Source organism: Macaca mulatta, chromosome 20, assembly GCF_049350105.2.
Source record: "Macaca mulatta isolate MMU2019108-1 chromosome 20, T2T-MMU8v2.0, whole genome shotgun sequence".
Lineage (NCBI taxonomy): Eukaryota > Metazoa > Chordata > Mammalia > Primates > Cercopithecidae > Macaca > Macaca mulatta.
The window spans coordinates 75,542,231-75,564,523 of NC_133425.1; the positions used below are offsets into that span (position 1 = coordinate 75,542,231).

Below are 22,293 nucleotides of genomic sequence, written 5' to 3' on the forward strand. Positions count from 1 at the left end.
AGAAGGAAAGGCCTCGGCAGAAACCAATCTCTTGATCTCTAGGTCTCTAGTCTTTCCTCCTCACAGTTGCCAAGAGGATTATGCTGCAAAGTCAGTCTGAGGCTCTTATGCTTCTGCTTAGGAATGTTTCAATAACCCCCTATATTTCAAGACACAAGGAAACAGTAGGGCGTAGCAGCTTCAGGTTGTGTGTTGTGGGAGTTGCCTGAGCCATGCTTCAAATTCCAGACCAACCATGGTATGCCTTGGGCAAGTGACACAGATGCTCCGTGCCTCAGTTTCCCTGTGCCTCTTCCACCTACCCTTTTAGCTCAGATCTCCTTGTGATATTTCCTATATTCAACACTCCGGTCAAATTTAATTGTCCCTTTTTTTTTGTACATACTTCACAGAATCTTCTCCAAATTTGCTCAAGCCATTTCTCCTGCCAAAATAGCCTCACTCCACTCAACAAAATTCAAACCACTCTTCAAGTGTCAACTCACATGTTCTTCCACCATCTGAAATTATCTTTCTCCTCATCATTGCTGTAGTATTTTTGTCATATACAAAATCAATCATTTGTCAAATGCTTTTATTTTACTTAATCTACATAGTAATCATTATGTAGTACCTACTATTATGTTATAAGACATTAGGTGAATCTTTGAGAGAATATATAAAAATGAAAACAAAAAAATAGGATCTTGCTCCTGACAGAGCTTTAACCAAGAGGAAAAAACAAAGATGTTTAAGGTTAGGAGACCATGAAAGAATCTAAATGCCACAGAATTTTAGGATCCCTTTGTCATTAATCTTATATGTGTGTTGACCCTCTTAATTTTCTTCCTAATTGTATGTTTCTTAGCTGCTTGTGGGACAATAAAGATAATAATAATGATGATGTATTTATTGCACATTGCTTGTGCCAGACATTGTGCTAAATGTGTTCTATCAGGTATTCTCAAACTTGGCTACACATTACAAATACCTGGGGAGACCCTAAACCCCCCAATCTGTATCCCTACCTATTGAAACAGAAGTTTTTTAGTGTAACTCAGGCTTCTGTATCTTTAAAGTGCCCCAGGCAACTTCAATGTGCAGCCGAGGTTGAGAATCATTGCTTTCCATGCATTATATTAGTGTTTTCCAGATTATCCTGGTGAAAACTATCATCTGGAATATTGGTTTAAAACAAGCAAAAACGAAAACAAATCACAAAGTCTTGGACCCCAAAGCTACTGAATCAGAATTTCCAAGGGAGTGTCCCAGGAAGCTGCATGCTTAACTAGTGACCTGGGTGATCCTTATCCTCAAAGAACTATAGAAACACTGCATCATATTTTATTTGCACAACAATTCTTTTATTTATGTATGATTATGTACTATTAATCTCACAGCTTTATAGATGCAGAAACTGGAGAGCAGACAACTTAAAGCACTAGTTCAAGGTCACACTGAGCCAGGGTTTGAACCCAGGCAGTCTTATGTCAGAGACCACATCTTTAACCACCACTGGATTGGGTTGGGACACACTGAAATTGAAAGAAGGCAGAGGTCCAAGTAGAAACAGTAGACAGCTTGGCCAGGTCCGGTGGCTCACACCTGTAATCCCAGCACTTTGGGAGGCTGAGGTGGGTGGATCACCTGAAGTCAGGAGTTCGACACCAGCCTGGCCAACATGGTGAAACCCATGTCTATTAAAAAAAAAATTAGGCCTGGCGCAGTGGTTCACACTTGGGAGGCTGAGGTGGGGGATCACGATGTCAACAGATCGAGACCATCCTGGCCAACATGGTGAAACCCCATCTCTACTAAAAATACAAAAATTAGCTGGGCATGGTGGTGCACAGCTGTAGTCGCAGTGACTCAGGAGGCTGAGGCAGGAGAATCGCTTGAACCAGGGAGGCAGAGGTTGCAGTGATCTGAGATCGCGCTACTGCACTCCAGTCTGGCAACACAGTGAGACTCCATCTCGAAAAGAAAAGAAACAGTAGACAGCTAGACAGTTTTCGATGGCTGGGACCTTGTCTGATGCATCCCTGTACTCCGTCACGTAACAGAGTGCCTGAGACATAGGAGGCATTTAATGTTGAATAAATGAAAGAAGTGATTGATGAAGCATGACCTAGAAAACCTATCCTGGAAATACTGACTGCAGGTGAAAGTCAAGTCACTTGATGTTTGGACGGATGGTATGGGATACGACTTCTCCATTTGGGCCTCTGAGGCTTCCATCATCTTTCTGTGTGACTTGAGGCCAACATTTAGCTTGCCTCAGCCCCGAATCTATAAAATTGGAGGAATGCCATTCATCCACTTCCTTGGGTAGCATTTTGGAAATCTCAAGTTGTATACAGACACCAAACAATGATACAAATGTGTGCCGAAGGCAGACTGTGTTTCAGCCCCCAACACATGTGCACCGCTCATCGCTAAATTGCTCATTAGGATCATTGTCGGAAAACCAGCACAGTTCTCCCACCCTATGATTTACGCAAGTTCTAGAGAACATCTTGTAACTTAGCACCAAGTTTCTTTCCCCTTCTATCTGTGCTGTCTGGGGAGGTTTCTTGGGAGGAGGTGCAGATGAGAAGAATTTTGAAATGTGCTGGAGAGAGAAGGTCCAGGCATTCAATTCAAATCTCCCCCGGTTGGTGAGCCTTGGGCTGGCGCTTCACCTTGCAGCGTCTCAGTGTGCTCATCTGTAAAAGGAAGAAACCAACAGCACCGATGTCTTGGGGTTCTGTGAAAATCAACCACAACAATGTTTGTAAAGCTCTAAGAGTACCTGGCACAGACTCAGAGTGAAATAAGTGGCTGTTGTTGTCATACAATATCATTTCATTCTTGGTGCAGAACGAATCTGGACAATCTGGATTTTGCTCTGGGAAATCAATATATTTCCAATGCTGATAGGAAAGGATCCTCTCCAACAACCTTACACCACCACCACTTCCTCTCACTCACACATACGTCCAAAGAACAGGATTTCCCAACGTCCATGGATGTCAGATGACACCTGTGTTGGAGGTCCATCCGTCAGCAATAAAACAATCAAAGGATGAAATCTAAAGAAGGGAAGTTATTTTCAACTGTCATGTCTAAATCCCTTCCACTGTATTCCATTGCACTCAGAGTAAAATTTCAGTCAAAGGAGCCATACCATTTAGCCCCTGCCTATCTTCCCTCTCTTTTGTTCACCATGATCCAGGCACTCAGGGCTTCTTCATATTTTTCAAACCCACTACATTCATTTCCACAAGCCATTGTTCTTGCTCCTCTCTCTTTCTGGAACAATCTGTCCACACAGCTGTCAGTGATTGACATTTTCTCTTCTTTAAATCTCTGCTGAAATTCCAACTTTTCCAGAGCTAATTTGCCAACCCAAGCTGCACCCCACCCCACTCCTGGTTCCACCGGGCACTTTATCATGTAACTATTTCCTTCGTAACACATATTTTACTATCAAACATTATCTTCTGTGCTTCCGTTTACCTTTTTTCCTCCTCTCACTAGAATATAAGGACCATAAGAACAGGGACTGTGCATAGCTTATTTACTGTGTGATCTCCAGAACCAAATAGACTGCCAAGCTCATGATAAGTGATCAGTAAATATGTGCTGAATGAATGAATGGGTAAGTGCTCATGCCAATGGCACATATAACATATGCTGCACCATTTTGATATTTTTATAAATCTCTGCCTTCATTAAATAATTTCATAATTAAAGAACAAGATAGCCTGGTTCATCATTCATTTATTGTGTACTTGCTCAGTACCTGCCATAATCTAGTCTTTTCTCTGGGGCACAAAGAAGAAGACACCAGTCTCACCCTTGGAAGCTTTTAGGATAGAGGTGAAGGCAGTATAACTCAAGGTTATTGAGCCCCAATTCTATGGAGGCACTACCCTCAGTAGTTTAATATGGATTAACTCCATAAAATACTTCACGTAGCCTATGAGGAGGGGACTGATGCCATCTTTATTCGACTGAGGCTAACACTGAAGCCTAAAGACATTATGCAACTTGACCAAAATATGACAGTAATAAAGTTGGAGAGTGAGATGTAGAACGTCTGAAACTCTCTCCTCGGCACTACTGCTCCATGTGGGGGATGCACAGGTTTCTGGGAAAGCAAGATGACTCCTCGAGGTAATTGATGGTCTTCAGAGATAATCCTGGGTGTGTAAGTTGTCTGCACAGATGGCCACCAACCATCCCTGCCATCCCTGTGACAGCATGGCACAGTTTGCTTAGAGTTGGAGTATGTTTCCCCATCTCAGAAATCTAGGTGGGCCTGTGCTTGCTGTGACCAATGCGATGTGGCAGAGTGACGTGTGAATTCTGAAATACAGTTCTTACGAGTCCTGGAAGGTTCTACAGTCATTCTCTGGGGATCAAGCTATCACGTAAAGAAGCTCAGACTAGACACCTGAGTGGGAGACCATGCGGAGAGAAAGAGAAAACCAGCCACCACCAGACATTCCCCGCAGCAGAGCACTCAGACGAGTGAGTCACATGACAGCAACATCACCTGGAATAGAGACAACTCGCCTCCACCCAACCTTGCTGAAATTGCAGAACTGCAGGCCAGTTCATGGGTGTTGTCTTAAGTCACTACATTCTAGGGTGGTTTATTGCACAGAAATATTGTAGATAACTGAAACTTTGAGAGAGTTCCTACCTCAACCAAATTCTATTAAATAGAGACCCTGAGCTTTGGATGAAGTGTTGGTGATCTAAGCGTGGGACGTGATGTTTGCTTCCTCCATTTCCCTGAAGATTGTCTTAGAGGTAAATGTTGGCTTAGAGGCAGGTGTAGCCTATAGTATGGGGTTTTTTTTCCAGCTATTTTTCTCCTTTCCTCTTACATATATGTTGCGTGGAAGATGGAAGAGGCTGTGCTGTAGAATATGGCCATATTGAATTATCTACGTTGAGTGGTGTATACACTAAATTGGCTGTGCCCATAGTCTAGATGCAGGTGAGTTGATATCAAGATTTTCAAAGGGAAATTGTTTTTTTTTCTCTTGGACTCTGAAACTCTGATCCTTTTCCAGGTGAGGGAAAATGGCTGGTAACACTAGTTACACAATCACTATTATCCTGGTTAACCAATCTATAATGCACATTAGTGTGAGGATTATACAATGCTCATTTCAGAGAGAAATATAATGCACATTAGGGTTTTCAACTGGAAGTAGAGCCCCTTGTGCTTAGAAGGCTCTAAAAAGCTGACTTAACAGCTGCCTCACCTAGTCTCTCCATAAAAACCAAATGGCTCAGAAATTACACTGAATTATCCAAATTGATTAAACTGATTCAGAATCATAAACCAGGACTTGGAAATCTTCAGTGGCTGGATCTGTCCAATTCCCATCAAGTTTAGTGGGATTTCTGTTATGTATAAAGTACCAATTGGGCAAATTCACTTACATTTAGTTCATGCATAATATTAGTTTCTGAAACTTCTTTGCTTTAACAAAGATATAATTGATAGGCATAATTTTGAGCCAAAAGAAAAATGTTGATATAACAATGCAGATAGCTAGGCGTAATGAAAAAAACACCAGCTTTGAAAGTTAAGTCTACAAGCCCCTGTTCTTTTTTTAAATGGTACAAACTTGTGCAAGTATTTAAAGATTTCTGAGTGTGTCAGGTGCTATAGGTTGTCTGACCTGACCCCTTCCTAAGTCCCTTCTCTCTGGCCACTCCTCAGCTACAGGTGGGCAAGCAGCAACCTCTGATCAATTAAACGAATGTGGAAAAGTCTGCAGGATGGGCTGCTGGTGAAGCTTTGGTTTTGGTGACATAAAGGGACGATCTCTGCAGTGTGGCTATTCATCCTCTTGTCCTTCACCCCTTTTCATCCTGAAAAGTCTACAGGATGGTGGTGAGGAAAGAGAAAAAGGGTGTAATCATTTACCAGCATAGTCTATTCAGAAAGTTCTGGAAGGCTTACCACTAGACTTCTTTGTTATACAGGATAAGTAAACTCCCATGTGTTTTATCACTTTAAGTTCAGGTATCTGTTTCTTGCAGCTGAAGGTGTTTCGATTTCTGCTGTTTGTTTGCTTCCCTCTTAATGACACATGAGTTTCCTCTATGCCCTAATCTGTAAAATGGCTACAGTGATTCCTGCTCTGCAGAGATATTCGTGAGAAGCAAATGAGATGATAGCAAGGAAGAAATAAACAGCCATACAAAGGCAGGCAGCTGGTGCTATGCTCCTAGATAGGATACTGAGGGACACTTTTGTCTTTGTTTTATTTCAGTACTCTGTTACTATGACTACCTTTCCAAATACTTGGCAATTATTTCATCTTAACTAGGAAAAGGAGTATGGAGAATGAGTTTCATTGAGGAGAGGGAAGTAGAGATTGTTTTGTTGTTAATATTTTAGAATCTTGAGCTGGATGCTGTGGCATGAGCTGTTAGGGAGGCTGAGGTGGGAGGATCACTTGAGGAGTGGAGTTGGAGGCTGTAGTATGTGTTGATTGTGCCTGTGAATAGTCACTGCACTCCAGTCTGGGTAACATAGTGAGATCTCATCTCTAAAACATACAAAAATGTAGAATCTTAGGTATTTATATTTTCCAATCTTTTGTTAATGCCTAGTTTTTCTAGTGGATTCTTACATATACATATGCATGTACACATGTGTGGGTAGATATACACATACCGTCAATGAAGACAGTGAAGATGACACAGCTGAATTTACCGCTGGCTGACAACTCCACGTGTTGGAGCTTTTTGCCAATGTAAATTCTCTGGTTACTTCACTGCAGGTCAGTAAAAATGTGTATCTCTAAAATGTCATAATTGACCCATTAAGTCATACAATTTTGTTATTTCCAAAGCATAGTTTTACAGTATATGGACTGGGTGGCAAATTGACCAAAGAGGACATTTGTTTGTTTTATTTTTAACCACAAATGGGAAATCAGCTTATTCCATAAACCTGGCTTTAGGGAGATTATTTCATTAGATTGCAGGGTAATGTTATTAGCAGGCAGAAAATTCCTTTTGGCTTCCGAACACGCTTAATCCAACGCTGGGAGTATAAGACATTCCTAAGGTATTTTTCATTGTTCTCAATACACTAAAAACATTGACTTCAACTTGTAAAGCCATAAAATATTTGCAGTTCTTTTCAAGTAACAATACCTGAAAGCCTGCATCATGCTGGGTTAATTCTTGTTTTATTTTATTTTGTTCTATTTTATTTTTCCCAGAAAGTGGAGTCTGAGATAAACTCAAGCTCCCAGCTTTAGGAGATAATACACAAAGTACCCTTCTATTCATTTAGCAGTATGTGTGGAAGATTCAAGGAGGTCTTCTGAGAAAAATAAGCCACACATCCTTCTGGGACCCAGTCAAACATCTCACAGGGCATTCCGAGACCCAGTTGCCTCACTGGGAATCAACAACCTTAACCATTTCCAAGGGAAACCAAGAGCTCAGTGTCACTTGGACAAGTTCCCTGTCCTTGAATTACTTCCCTATCTAACCAGGAAGTCAATTATTGGTCAAATTTTGTATTTCCAGAGCTCAAGACATTTTGGTAATTCTCCAAGGAAAAATCAAAACAAAACTTTTTCAAAAAAATAAATGTCCTTTGCGGAATTTCTTACGAGCAAGGGTATTTAGGGTCACAATGTCAAAATGCCCTTAGGACCCAGTGTTATCATTTCCTTTTGGTTTCCTGTTCCTGGAAAACTGCTCTCTACATTGTTTTGATTAAGCCCAGTTTGAGGAGCCAGATTCTTAGCACATTCTCCACCACATTTTATGATAATTCTCATTCAATTTCCCGTGTAGGGTGGCAAGCTTTATTGCTTAACAAACATTGCATCTACCCTGCCATAATTTATATCTGAATGGGTTTATTATAGGCGTTGCATTTCATTCATTGTGCAGCTAATTCCATAACATGCTTCCTGCTTTCTGTGTGGCTGTTTGGCCATTATCAGCTTCCAAGACAATTGAATCTTTCCCTTGCAGTTTCACAAAATGGTTTATGAATATGTAATACAAACTGTGTTAACAAGGCAAATATACTTCATTTCTTTTATGGCTATTTTCAGGCTGTGGCTGGGAAGAAGAGGCATAACAGTGTGTCTCACTTAGGGTATGCTGTGCCCTTAATATAGTAATGCGCTCCCCTTCGCAGGTCTCTTTGAAGGCCTGTATTGTCTTGGAACCAGTCATGCGCTTTTGTGCGGCTCCCTGTGAAATGAGCCCCAGTCGGCCTCCCATGGATTCAATTATCTTCTCTACACGGATGGCACGTTCTTCTCCTTGCCTCCCCGAAGCTCACTCTCCTAGTGTGGTCCTACGTGGCATTCTGACTACAAAATAGCTCCATTTGGGCACCCTGCCGTCATGGTGGGAACAGAATTGCTCATTTTCTGCATATGGCTCCTTCCCTCTGCACTTTTCCCCAGGACCTTCACACCAAAGTCAAGGGCTTGTCCAGCTGAGTGGGAGACACTCTGATCAATCTCTGCTTTGGAAAGCAAGGGCCCACCTGGTCAGCAGCTGTTTATTATTCCACAATGATTTGCTATGCAAAGCCAGGCGTGGTGGCTCATGCCTGTAATCCCAGGACTTTGGGAGGCCGATGCAGGCGGATCATGAGGTTAGGAGATTGAGATCATCCTGGCTAACACAGTGAAACCCCGTCTCTACTAAAAATACAAAAAAAAAAAAAAAAAGCCAGCCATGATGGCAGGCGCCTGTAGTCCCAGCTACTTGGGAAACTGAGGCAAGAGAGTGGCGTCAACCCAGGAGGCAGAGCTTGAAGCAAGCTGAGATTGCGCCACTGTATTCCAGCCTGGGCAACAGAGTGAGGCTCCATCTCAAAAAAGAAAAAATAAATAGCTATCCAAATGCATTTTCAAGCCCCCTTGCACCCACTGGGGTGTGGAGACTGGTTCCCACCTGGGTCACCTCCCTTTTAACAGTATCTGGGAGATCACTTTAAGTTAGAAATGTACAAAAGATATGAGATGTGCCCTTTATTCAACATCCACTATTCCAGGGATTTTATATCACCATATTGTTTTTGAAATAGGGATTTTTTTCCATTCACAGGTAAGAAAATTGAGGCTCTGAGAACTTGAGCAACTCCTTTTCGATAACACTTCTAATGAAGGGCCAAAGCAGGGCTGCAACTTGCCAATATCTGAGAAACAAAATTTGTGGTCACCCGCTAAACTAATTTCAAATCTATCCACTTACATTCGTACCCACTACCAACATCTTTGGTTGAACCAGCATCGACCCACCTGGAATATTGGGAAGCTCCTTCCCAGATGCTCTCCCACATCCATTCTTACCTCTGTGTGGTCCACACTCCACCCTGCAGTCAGGTGTTTCTTCTGAATCAGCACCGTCCACTCCACTTTCTGCAGTGCAGGGAATCTTCTAGACCTCCTGTTCTGTGTGGTGGCTGCAAGCCACGTGTGCTTATTGAGTGTTTGCAATGCAGCTAGTGGGACTGAATGGCTGACATTTTAAATTAGCCAGTTTTTAGCCATTTAAAGGGACAGAGCCACACATCACAAATGGCTACTAAACTGGACAGCACAGTTCCAAAGTATGAATCTGTCCAAGTCTCACTACAGTGCAACACAATTCAAAATATTCCCATTTATCTTCGGTTAAGAACCCAAGTCTTTAAGCCAGCTTGCAAAGGCTGTCATTACTGTCCCATGGACATGTTTTAGGTTGAGTCTGAGCCATCTCCACCTCACCCTCTGTGCATCAGGCCCTCTGCCCTCCCTCCACTTTCTAAACCATGCCATGTTCCTTTCCTGCTTGGGGCCCTCACTCAGAATATGCTATATGTGGAATTTTCTCCTGCATGTGCCTCAGCTCACACATCAGTATCCTTCTCCTTCAGGGAAGTCTTCTCCAACCAATGATTTTCATGATCTCTCCTGGACCTGCTCATACCATCCTCTTCTCCTTCCTGTCACTCCAGAGCCACACTGTGAAATTATGTATTTAGTCTTTTAGTTTTCTGATTAAAGCCATTCTCCCTCTATTAGTTTCTGATTGCTATATAACAAGGTGTCACAAACTTAGTAGCTTAAAATAACACAAGTTTATTTTCCTACAGTTCTGGAAGTGAGGAGTCTGAAATGCATCTACAGGACTATGTTTCTTCTGGAGGCTCTAGGGGAGAATCCATTTGCTTACACTTCCCAGCTTCTAGACGCCACCTGCCTTCTTTGCCTTGTGGCCTGTTCCCCACAGCCAAAGCCTCCTGACCCTTCTGCCCACCTCTTTCATCAAGTACCCTTGTGATAACATTGTAAGCACCTGCATAATCCAGGTTAAGCTCCTCATCTCAAAGTCCTTCGCATCTGAAAATTTCTTTTTGTCATGTAAGGAATTATCTTTACAAGTTCTGGGGTTAGGATTTGCACACTTTGAAGGATCATTATTCTGCAAACCGCACTTCCTAACTTCATTATAAACTTCGCAAGAGCAAGGGCTAACTACCATTGTCAAGTACGGTACCTGGAACATTGTGTGTATAAGTGTAAATATATTCAATAAATGACCAATGTAATCTATCAGAAACTACATACCCACAGCTTACTAAGCAACTATGCAGCCCATATATTTTTGGACATTACGATTACCACTCTCCTTACACTAACTATAAAGAGAGGTAGGGCCTGTAGTTCTAACTAGCCTGTCCTCTTTGTAAGGTTTGTGAATGTGTCTGGGCTCTAGCCTGCCTTCTCTTTCCTTTCACCAGGCTTGTTCAGCATCACCGTTGCCAGTCCTGACTGATAACGCAACACATTGAATTTATCATGTCCTTGAATTAGAAGAGAGATGGCACATGAACAGGAATCCAGGCAAATCAAGGCAAACACCTTGGAAGTGGCCACAGTGTTTGGTCTGACCTCAGAGTGGCACTTTCAAAAAGTTGTTTATTTTTTTCTCTGAGGATGTTGGGTGGAACAGCAGACATTAATAGGTTTCCACAAGCCTCCATTTTTCAGATCATGGGTTCATATACATCGAAACATACACACACACACACACGCATATTTCTGTATAATCTGTTTTTTTAAGGCATACAACAAAAATCTGATGCTGGCAGCTGTTCCCCTATCAGTAAATTTCAATATATATGTTTTTCATAAATTATGCATCATTCAAGAATGCTTTGGAGCTGAGTGGGCATTGAGATCACCAGATCCAATGCCCTGATGTCTCTAGCCCCTTCTATTCTTGCTGAGGAATCTGGGGTCCAGAGCATGGAATCTGTCCCAGGCCTACCCACGTGCTGGTGGCAGTGAAAATAATTTGATTCCCTAGGTCTGTGCTTTTCCAATAGCCACAGTTTCTAGAAATGTTTCCTAGAATTTTGTTCCTTAGGTTTGTCATATTCTGATCTTGTGAATTTGGATTTAGAGTCTAACAAATCTAGATGAAAATCTTGGCCCTACTCACTTTCAATGTTTTTGGCACTGACCAAGTTAACGTCTCTGACCACTTTTTTTTCATGTGTAAAAGACAAGACAGGGGGCCGGGCACGGTGGCTCCTAGCACTGTAATCCTAGTACTTGGAGAGGCCAAGGCTGGCGGATCACTTGAGGTCAGGAGTCCAAAAGCAGCCTAGCCAACATAGTGAAACCTCATTTATACTAAAAATAGGAAAATTAGCTGGGTGTGGTGGTGCGTGCCTGTAATCCCAGCTACTCGGGAGGCTGAGGCAGGAGAATTGCTTGAACCCAGGAGGCAGAGGTTGCAGTGAACTGAGATGGTGCCATTGCACTCCAGGCTGGGCAACAGAGTGAGACCTGAAAAGGAGAGGGGAAGGGAAGGAAGAAAAGAGAGGGAGAGAATATTAGCTTTCTCATGCGGTTGTTGCAAGGATTAAATGAGACAATGCTTGCAGAATCACATTTTACTGTATTTATCATCATATTGACAGAGCATTCTGTCTCCCTCTCCTTCCTTCCCCTTTGTGTCTGCCTCTATGGAGACCTGTTCTTCTCTCTGCAGTGTGTCAGTTCATCCCCACCCAATACTTATCAAGGACTACCATGAGTCAGAAACTCTGCCAGCCCTGGGCACAGAAGGAAGAAGGCCTGGTCTGGGACATCATGGTATTTAAAGTCCAGAGAAGTCAACAAGTGGGAAGGTATGGTGGGTCAGGGTGATTCGGGAGGCAGAGCTGGGCCATAGGAGAGAGAACCCTGCCCAACTTAGGCACCAGAAAGCATCTAATAATAAAAGTGATATCTGTGCTGACACCTATGGAACATGCAAGCATCAGCAAAGGAGAACAGGACAATGCTCCCAGCAATGGGACAGGCATGAGTGAAAACCAAGAGGTGAATGGCACAGACCACGGAAGAGTGGACAGAGGTTAATTGAGTTGTGGTGTGAGGCTAAAAGGCAAGACTCAGATGGACAGGGGAGAATGCAGCAGGACTGAGAGATCAGGCCTTGGGTAGGGAAGGAAAAGAGATCCATGTCCTCTGAGGTCGGTCCACTCCTGCACCTGACACTCAGCTGGACCTTGAGAATATAGTAGGGGAGGAAACAGAACAGCTCCCTGATTCCATGGCCTTCCTGCCTCTCAGGGAGCAAAACCAGAGGTGTGGCCAGCACATACGAGGAGCTCCATGCATAGGAGTTACCAGGAAATTAAGCGTGGGGCTCTGGATCACAGACCACAGCAGAAGCAGAGATTCCCAGTGGAGCCCAGCTCCTCAGGCTGCCCTGGCACTTCACAGCTGTCCATGGGCTGTGGCCTCCCTGGGCTCTGACGTCAGTGCTCACAGAGGCAGGAATGTGGGCTTTTCAATAAAAGTACAGGCAATGGGCCCACAGGGAGCCCCAGCTCAAATGAGCTTTTATATTTTTATGTGGAACGTAATCACATTTAGCCATGATCGAGGTTGCCCGTTACTGCTATTAGAGCGTTTATGGTTCTAAGGGGGATATGAGACTTTGACAGTACGTGCTTGCATCTAAAAGCAACGGGGTGTGCTGAGGCTAGAAGCCACCTTGAAATGCCAGGAACACGTAACTTGGGCTGATGTACATTGCCTTTGAAAGCTCGACTGACAGGGCTAGGTGTCCGCAGGTTCCAGAGAGGGTCTTCTCAGGAGGGACAGTGGGATCACAAAAGTAATAATCACCCAATATGTGTAGGTTCTTTGCATGCATTATTTGTCATCTTCAGGACCCCTACAAGGTCTTTCCCATTCATTAGGCCTGTTTTCCATGTGCTGAAACCCAGGCACAGAGAGCTTAGTGGTTTCTCCCAGAGGACATAGTCAGCAAGTGTGTTAGTTTCTTCTGTCTGCTGTAAAAAATCACCACAAACCGGTGGTTTAAAACAACACTTATTCTTTCTCAGTTCTGGAGGCCAGAAGTCCCAAATCAAGGTGTGGGTAGGGTTGGTTCCTTCTGGGACCCCAAGAAGAAATTATTACTCAGCCCCCAAGACTGCTGGCACTTCTCCGTGTTCCTCGGCGTGTAGGTGCATCACCCTATCTCCACCTCCCTCCTCACATGGCTTCTTCTACTCTGCGTCTCTGTATCTTCTCCTCTCTTTTAAGGATGCCAGCCATCGAATTTAGGGCCCACCTTCATCCAGGATTTCATCTTGAGATTCTTAACTGACTACGTCTGCAAAGGCCCTCTTTCCAAATAAGGTTACATTCTGAGATTCTGGGTAAACATGAATTTGGGGAGGACACTATTCAACCATGACAGTAAGTAATGGAGACAGGGGCTGAGCCAGGCCTCTCTGGGTACAGCCACCCACACACGGGAGACATGGTTGGATGATTCTTCATTTGCTCACTGCACCTCTGCTCCCCTGGGCACCAGAGCCCTCCACAGCTTTATCTTACTTCCTCACTGCAAGCTAGCTCCAAACCATTTCTCCCTGGTACAGACCAGGTCTCTGCAAAACTCTCCTTAGCCAGGGACATAGAGAGCCCTGAAAGAGTCGCAAAGCCCCCAAAAACCCTATAGGGAAATATCATGGTACAGAAAAGAAGAGAACCGTACTGCTCTTGGAATGTGACTGAACACTGAGTCTTAGCTCTGCTGCTCATAAGCTGGTGATTTTGGGTAAGTTCCCCCACCTGTTTTCCCTATCTGTAAACTTGGTACAAAGTCCCTTAGGTGTGGCTTTTTGGAAATAAACAGGTTGAAGGGCACACAGCTTCTGAAGGTTCCTGGCAGAGAGTAGGGTCTCATGAGATGTTTGCTGAATGTGAATCTACCTGCTTTTCTCAGTGACAGAGAAGGAAAGTGAGAAAGGTTATTTGAGCCCCGTCAAGTACAAGGTGATACATGGGAGTAGCTGTAGATGCAATTGTACATGTATCAGGCACAAGCATACATATATACACATGCATATACCCCAAATGTGTTTAACCATTGTTCTGTGGGAATATGTGGAAATATCTATGCCCCATTCATCCACCCGTCCATCCATCTCTTCAGTTCAGAGCCTATGCTGTGTATCAGATCCCGTGTAAATGCTGCACTTACTTATAGTAAGTGCATTTAATCTTCACACCTAACCTTGAGGTCTCTAGTTTCACAGTCTATTGTACTGACAAATAAACAAAACTTCCACCATGTTGAGTCATCCAGAATGTGTCTGGGGAGCAGACAGCATGTGCAGTTACCTCTCCCTGGCTGGGTCAGGAAAAAGTTGAGGGAAAAGGTGGCATCTGAGTGGTGCCTTGGAAAAGCAGCGGCCACACAGTTCATGAATCATCTGTGGCTCACTATGTGGTGGAGGGAATACGGGAAGCAGAGCCAGATAAATTCAAGTTCATGCACTGGCTCTGCTGCAGGCTGGCTCTGTGACCTTTAGGTACTGAAGATGTCTTTCTGAGCCTTTATTTATTTTGCATATGTTAGAACTGGATGAGGCAGGGTATGGTGGTTCACACCTATATTCCCAGGGCTGGAGGACTGCCTGAGGCCAGGCTGGGCAATGTGGCAAGACCTCATCTCTACAAAACTTTTTTTTTTTTAAGTTAGCAGCGTGGAGGGGGGCATGGTGGTACATACCTGTAGTCCTCGCTTCTGGGGGAGGCTGAGGCAGGAAGATCACTGGAGTCCAGCAGTTTGAGGCTGCAGTGAGCTATGATCACACCACTGCACTCCAGCCTGGATGACCAAATAAGATCCTGTCACAACAAAAAGGGGGGTGATATGATAACTCATGGGATAAGTGTAGGTAAAAGGTATAAGGATAGAAAACTGTTTGGCAGGACCAGTTAAAGCAGAACATGCTACACGGGTGTATAACAGAAATGCACACGTGTATATGAAGAGACACGCACAGAATGCCCATTGCAGCACCATCCATGATAACCCCAGATGGAACTAACTCAAATGTTTACCTGTATTGAAAATGATATGCTATGCTATATTCACATGATGGAATGCTTTAGAGCAAAAACAATGAACAAAGTACAACTACCAGCAACAATATAAGTGGATCTCGCCCATATAATGTTCATCAAAAGAAGCCAGTACGTACTGTATGATTCCAGTTAGAAAAAGTTAAAACACAGGCAAAAACTAACACGTGGGGTTAGAATTGGGGTTAGTGGGCCGGACGCAGTGACTGACGCCTATAATCCCAGCACCTTGGGAGGCTGAGATGGGTGGATCCCTTGAGGTCAGGAGTTTGAGACCAGCCTGGCTAACATGGTGAAACCCCATCTCTACTAAAAATTAGCCAGGCATGGTGGCACGTGCCTGTAATCCTAGGGACTTGGGAGGCTGAGGCAGGAGAATCACTTGAACTCAGGAGGTGGAGGTTGCAGTGAGTTGAGATCACTCCAGCCTGGGTGATAGAGGAGTAAGACTCTGTCTTTAAAAAAAAAAAAAAAATGGGGCAAGTGCTTCCCCTGGCAGGCATGAGGGTGGAAGATAGTGAGAGGATGTACCTGGGGCATTGGCCACATTCTCTTTCTTGACCTGGGCACCACTCCCAAGGAGTTATGTTTGTGAAACCCCTCGGCCTGTAGAGTTATGACCTGTGAAGTTTATATACATATATTTTACTCATATGGAACAGCATCTGGCTTCTAGAACATTTTCAGCAAGTGCAAGTTTCCTTTTCTTAAATTACTGAATCACAAGCTCTCTCAGAACAGAACCCTCTATCTGCAAATGATGTTCTCAGTGACATCAAGCCACTGGGGCACTCACAACATGGGGAGAGGAGTCATGCAAAGGGCCAGGAGGGCACAGGAGAAATGTCAGAACGTTGGAAAGGAAGAAGGGAGGCAGGCAGGGGTCTTTTTCATATCAGTTTAAGTCTCCCTGAGTTCCCGGAGCAGAGATTCCGTGATGAATATAAAAGTGGGTATCTATTAATGGTGCCATCTATTTTTTTCCCAAAAGTTTTGAAAATCAACCTGGACTCTTAGCAGTATCATCCAAATCTCTGCAGATTAAGCCATTGCCTACCTAGCCAGCTTCCCCTCTGCAGCCCTTTTTTCTCACCCCCGGATATCCAGTCACACTGACCTTTGCCTGGCTTCCACATCTCTAGTTCTCAGCTTAAATAACAACCCCGCCTATAATCCCAGCACTTTGGGAGGCTGAAGCAGGTGGATCACCTGCAGTTAGGAGTTCGAGACCAACCTAGCCAACATGGCAAAACCCCATGTCTACTAAAAATATAAAAATTAGCTGGGTGTGGTGGCACATGCCTGTAATCCTAGCTACTAGGGAGGCTGAGGCAGGAGAATCACTTGAGCCTGGGAGGTGGAGGTGGAGGTTGCAGTGAGCCGAGATTGCACTATTGCACTCCAGCCTGGGTGACAAGAGCGAAACTCTGTCTCAAACAAACAAACAAACAAAAAACCCTCAGCCCACACTTGCTTCCTCCTCCTAAAGGGCTCTTTTTCATACATCTGTGTTCTTTTGTCACTTTGGAATTGTCTCAGATTTTAATTCATGAACATTCATTTGTCTCTCTGCTTATTTTCTGTTTCCTCTTCTACCAACTTCATTAAGTGCATCATTGCCCCTCTCCAGTGAAAGCCAGCGAGCACCCTTCACACAGAGGCCATGTAAAAGATAGTCCGTGAATACATGGAATCAAAGGCATCTTAAGTTTGTTCATAGAAACATAATAGATTTTCTTCTCCCTTAAGTGTTTAACCAGCAAGAGTATTTTCACATGGGTAATTCCAGATTATACAGATCCTCAAAATCCTAAGTCATTGTAGAAGGGTGTTAGCAATACAGGGGTTAGAAACTATAACACAGGAACCAGAAAAGATGTGAAAGAATGACAGAGGGCCAGATATCACAATAGGGAGTGGTGGGGACAGCAGCAAACTGAAAGCCAGCACATGACCAAGCAAAATGCAGCAACTGCCTGTCAGTTCTATCCAGCTGCTGCCATTTTGGAGTGTAGATGTCTTGTTGCAGATCCCTCCATTTTCTAAGAGAGGACATCAAAACCCCACATTTTTAATGTGAACTCTATGTGTTTTAATATTGGTAATGCATTTAGCATTTCTTAAGTATCCATCCAGTGTATAGCAAACTATTTCTGCAGGTTGCCTGCAGTTGACATCCTCCATTCTGACCCTCGCCAAGCATTTTAGAAAAGGTAGACAGGCCTGCAGAGAAGGGAGATGGCTCATCACCCATCACACAGCGAGTATGTGGCAAGGCGTGGTCTGGAACGCATGCTCGGAGCTCAGTGCAGTTTTCACTTCACCCACGACGAGAAACACCTCTGTGCACACATTTGACTTAATTGACATAAACCAGTCATCATAAAGTTAAATTATGTCTCAAATTAAACACACTATATGGAGAAGATCCTATGTGCCTCTCTTTATTAGCATTAAATGAAAGCCCGTAGCTCAGTTGTAGAGCCCATCACAACAATCTTAGGGAAGAGGAAGAAGGCTATTTCCACATTTGACATTAATTTCCAGCCAACCTGGAGTCAGGGTGTCCCCACAAGGTACCGTGTTGGAAAATGCTCCATTGTGAGACCTGAGCCCTCGCTGCTTGCGGCAGCCCCTTTTTAATTCTGTCTCAGCAGCTCAGGCCTAACCCTGTTATAGAAAAAGTAATCGTAAATCTGCATGAAGTTTCTGATGATTAGTTTTGCTTGGAATTGGGCCAAAGAGTCAGACTTTTGCCAATTCCATATGTACATGTAAGTTCTTTCAAGAAAGAATTTGTTAATCCTTCCCACTAGGCTGAGGATAAGGAGTTTAGGGGCCTCATGGAGGAGACAGTCTCCATGACTTGACTTCTATGCTGAAAGGGTGTGCAGCCACCTTAGTAAATGCTCTAATGACAATATTGTCTCACTTTATGCTGTGGCGCAGAGGGACACGGATTATAAATTTTTTAGACAAGGAAGCTGAGACTAATTTTCGGTAACTGGCCTAAGTTTACACAACTAGAAAGATGTTATACTTGAGTCTGACCCTGTCCTCTCTGATTGCAAAGCCCCTGTTGCACAGACACTCAGCTGACATGTACACATTATTCTATATCAGATGATGCTAACTACTACAGTTTACCAATTAGCCAGTGGTGAATGATCCATGTTGCTGATTATCATCTACCTGGCTTCCTTCCCTCCTTCCCCCTTCTTAAAACTCTGATTATGTGCAGGGCATGATAGCAGTTGACTTAAAGAGAAGAATGAGAGAAAAACCAGCCAATGGTAAAGTGGTTCCTATGCTATTTAAAATAATAGTAAATAAAGAACAAAAGAATGTTAAAAAAAGAAAAAAAAAAGCAACGCAAGAGCTCCAAATTACAGGTATAAAGATTATTTTAAATTTCATTTAATTAACTAGTGCTCTGTTCTGACAAAGAACAGTGGGTTTTTTGATGGGTTACAATGACTTTAGGAATTAGAAGATAGTAAGAAAGCAGTATGCTGAGGTCGAGAGTCAAGGGCTTGGGTTTCAGGCAATCAGGGCTTATACCTATTCTTACCTCTCTCTAAATACCTGTCCTTTGGCACTTTACCTCATCTCAACCTCTGTACCCAAAATAAGGATAGCATTCCCTGGTATTTCCAGTCTAGTCAGAAGCAGGAAAACAGGCCTTCAGAAGGGAATTCCCACATACTTTAACTTGACCTCCTATTTGCACCTGTACCCATGTACCCCACCTTTTTGTTAGTGGGACTTAGTGGGACTTAGAACCATAGCTACCTGATTCTGAAGTCCCCTAGGGAACTGGAATTGGAAGATGTTACTGTATTGGCAGTGTGGATTTTGTTATTGCAAATGTGAAAGAACTTGCCATTCCAAAGTTGAGATAGCTTGATTTTCAGGTATTTGAGTTCTCTCCTGATGGCTGTGGGACCACCAGGCAGGAATCACTTAGAAGTTCTGGACATTTGTGAGAACACATATACACACACACGTGTGCTGGAAATTCTAACAGGGAAGATGCAACAACTCCACCCTTGTTGCAAGGCATCTCCAGCCTAAGTTCATTTGGGTGACGATATGGAATTGAGAACCAGGCAGACTTGATTACAAGTCACTCACCAGAGGAAGACAGAGTGTGTGGGTGCAGATGCAGGAGGGAAGGTAGAGTGAAAGCACATGGACGTCCTCTTCTGATGGTTTCTATTTTACCACTCAATGCTACAATGGGAAACTGATTTGTTACCAGGGGAGAGGATGGGGGCAAAGAGAGGAGACTGAGTTTAAAGAACAAAATGATTCATGTTTTTAAGCTATTGTGTTCCCACCAGATGAAGGACAGAAAAGCAACTGCCATTGAGCAGGATCATGTCATCACATATTTGGAGAGTTTTAAGAATCCTTTAGAGACCATCTTTCTTCATTTTACAAACAGAAAACCAAGTCCTGAAGAGAGATTAAATGCCCCCTCACTTCTTGGAACAGATTAAGGCAGTGGTTCTCAACTAGGGGCTATTTTGCCCCTATCACAACCCCTGCTCATCTCTACTGGATACTTGACAATATTTGGAACATTTTTGTTGTCACAATCGGGGAAGGGGAGAGGGGGAGGTACTGCAACCAGTGTCTGTTGAGTAGGACCAAGGATGCTGCTAAACTTTGTATAATGCACGGGACAGCCCCCACCACAAAGAACAATCTAGCCCAAAGTGTGTAAAGAGTGCCCAGGTTAGAATACCCTGAATCAAACTGACATTTAACTTGTACAAAGCCATACTACACTCTCTAAACCGCCTGGGCATTTGGTCAACTAAAAGTCTTTGAATACTCCCTTTCTCCAACTGTTGGTGACTTTCCAACTGTTAGTCCTTAAATAATTGACTTCTCTGGAGCTTACTATGTGTCCTTAGCGTTCTTGATTCCTATCTTGTAGAGTTAACAACCAATATTTGGAAACATTTGGATGTAGTAACTGCCAGATAGAGGTGCATGGCTGAATAAGGAAATAACAAGTTAAGTTTCCAACTAAGAGGAGCCCCTGAAATAAAAGCTAATAGAAAAACTGAATCTTCAAGGGTGTGTTATGAGTTTAAATGAACTGCGAGCTAAAATAAACTAGCTTGATCTCCCAACACAAATGGCAATTGTGGGTTGAATTTAGTTTAGGTATGCTGCAGTTGTAGGTAAACACACTGAATGCTAATGGTTTTATAATAGTCTTATTAATTCACCCTTCGTAGTTAATGTTTAAGATAAACTCTGTGTCTTTAGAGTAATTTATGCATTCCACTTTTAGAGAATTCCAATTGAATGAATATGAACCTAATCATTTTACACAAATGTTCTCCAAGGAGGGAGAGGAAAGTATGAACCGGGCAAAGACTCCCCACTGCTTTATTCATAATGGATCAGCCAATTCATTCCTTATTAATTTAATGGAGTACAAGTAAGCAGCGTAACAGCTTGAGTTTAGGAGTGTTTCACAAATGGGGCTTTTTGTCTGTAATCACTTAATCCTGCAGGCTAGGCCTCATAAATTGAATAAAAGAGGGAACTGGGTTTTAATTAAGTCCAAAGAATGAGGCTGCATCAAAAACACAACCACCACTGACAAACACAGGGGTGAAGTGTGTTTGGTTAATATCCCATGCTAACAGCATCCTGGCCCTGGGAGCCCTGACCGGAACCTTTTGATGTTGGGCTGGAGAGGAAATCCTTTCCTCAACATGGGCTTGCATCCTGAAGGGCAGTGAGAAGAGAGCCCATGTCTCTGAGCTCTTGCCAGCCCCGGCCTCCCAACCAAGCTGATGCTCAAGCTAAAAAAGGGATTCCTGCTCCTGGTTTTTGCATCTGTCCACATCTGGCTGGGAAACAGAATTTTGACCAGGAGCCCAGTCCAAGGAAAAAGTGAAGAATCCTTTCCCAGGAACTTGTGTGCCCTATTGGAAAGAATCCGAACTTCCTAGCCAGATAGACTCAGATTCAAATCTCAGCTGCCCAGTATAAGAGCTACAGGTCCAAGAACAGGATGGAGATAATGCTTTGCTGGGTTACTACTAAGATAAAGTGAGTTTATGTGGTCAGGCACTTTGCAAAATGAGTGACTCATTGAGGATGTTCAACGAAAGGCAGTTAGCATCATGGTGATCATCTTGTAACTAAAGTAGAAATAGCCTTTTACAAAAAATGCAATAATAAGCCAAAATGGAAAAACTTTCTCCATCCTTTCCTATAAAATTTCCCAGAAACCTCCACTTACTGAAGTCTTCAGTGGATCACTCTACTTCTGCAAAACTCCACTCGAGGTTCCTTGTGGGAGATCTTGTCTGCCCCATGGCACCTGGGGAGGCAGAATAATGGCCCCCAAAAGTGCATGCATCCTAATCCCTGGAACCTGTGAATGTGTTACCTTGCCTGCCAAAGAGGAAGACTTTGTGGATGTGATTGAACTAAGGATCTTAACCTCGATTAGCTGAGTCATCCCAATACAATCACAAGTGATGATAAAGAATAAAAGAGATGGGAGAGTCAGTGTCAGAGGGATAGAGTGTGGGAAAGCCACCAATGCTGGCTTTGAAGAAGGAGAGAGGAGCCATGAGCCATTCGCAGGCAGCCTCTAGACATTGGACAAGGCAAGGAAGCGGATTCTGCACGAGAGCCTCCAGAAGGAACACTGCCCTGCAGACACCTTAATTTCAGCCCAGTGAGACCCAATTTGGGCTTCTGACTTCTAGAACTGAAATATAAATGTGGTCATTTTAAGCCACAAAGTTCGTGGTAACTTGTTACAGCAGTCATGGGAAACTAATGCAGTGCCCAGCCAGACCACCCAAATCCCAGGGGAATTGTACTGTTTCTTCAG

The 22,293-nt window shown here is 43.5% G+C and overlaps 3 long non-coding RNA genes across 4 annotated transcripts in view; 1 reads left to right on the top strand and 2 right to left on the bottom strand.

Moving 5' to 3' along the window:
* Positions 1–22,293, top strand: part of LOC144338249 (uncharacterized) — a 109,097-nt gene that overhangs the window by 84,828 nt on the left and 1,976 nt on the right. The window contains exons 3-4 of one of the 2 annotated variants that reach the window (XR_013412224.1): positions 4,834–4,969; positions 12,019–12,157. This is a non-coding gene — a long non-coding RNA (uncharacterized LOC144338249). The remainder of the gene's footprint in view (positions 1–4,833; positions 4,970–12,018; positions 12,158–22,293) is intronic. The other variant, XR_013412223.1, reaches the window with a different exon arrangement.
* Positions 1,322–9,934, bottom strand: LOC144338250 (uncharacterized). The gene is made up of 2 exons (XR_013412225.1): positions 9,327–9,934; positions 1,322–2,684 (listed from the first exon to the last, which is right to left on the bottom strand). It is a non-coding gene; the product is annotated as an uncharacterized LOC144338250 (long non-coding RNA).
* Positions 11,058–22,293, bottom strand: part of LOC106995095 (uncharacterized) — a 397,441-nt gene continuing 386,205 nt past the window's right edge. Inside the window, exons 5-6 of the long non-coding RNA XR_013412222.1 lie at positions 15,064–15,182; positions 11,058–11,813 (exon numbers count right to left, since the gene is read on the bottom strand). This is a non-coding gene — a long non-coding RNA (uncharacterized LOC106995095). The remainder of the gene's footprint in view (positions 11,814–15,063; positions 15,183–22,293) is intronic.